Source organism: Ischnura elegans, chromosome 5 (genome assembly GCF_921293095.1).
Source record: "Ischnura elegans chromosome 5, ioIscEleg1.1, whole genome shotgun sequence".
NCBI classification, from domain to species: domain Eukaryota; kingdom Metazoa; phylum Arthropoda; class Insecta; order Odonata; family Coenagrionidae; genus Ischnura; species Ischnura elegans.
In genome coordinates, this window is record NC_060250.1 from 37,748,656 (window position 1) to 37,749,375 (window position 720).

A 720-nucleotide genomic window follows, 5' to 3' on the forward strand; every position below is an offset into this window, starting at 1 on the left:
GTTTTGTTTTGATTTGAAGGTATTTTAAATTCTCATTCTTCAATTTCAGACCCGAATACATTAAGTTGAAACAGTGGATACTTTTATGGGGTAAAATAGCTTCATCTGTTTGATGGTAACATTAATAGAGTTTAATTTGCTGATGCAATGACTTTGGTAGGGCTATTAGGTGGCACTATATGTTTTGTGAAGCAAGGGCAAGTATTTTATGTTGTGATATTGCGTGATTCAGGGGCATGGGACGTAGTGTTGGATTTAGGGGGTTGACAACTGCTCCCCCTTAATTTCTACAAAAAAATTAAAAGAAGAAGTCAATCTTAAGAAAGCTCTCCCAATAAAATGTCACCAGCTTCAAAAGCAGCATTTCAAAATGATTGATTACTATGTAAAAGCCATTTGCCTACTCATCACAAATCTCAGATGCATCATTACTGAATGGTTTTGTACACTTTGGAATTGTGGTAAGTGATGAATGGTCATTGAAATGTATCCCATTCCACCATTGTTCAACTAACCTCATTTCTTGGTGTTATGCTGTACCTTTCGACGTCGCATTTAAGTATTGATATGCTTAGTCATTGAAAAGTGGCTTTAAGACCTCAATTATTTTGAAATATTGATCGCTTAGCAGGTGGAATTATAAATTCATTGGAGAGCCACATGAAAGATCTCATGGGAGAAATAAATCTATGACTGACCCAATTCACAAATATCCTCTGA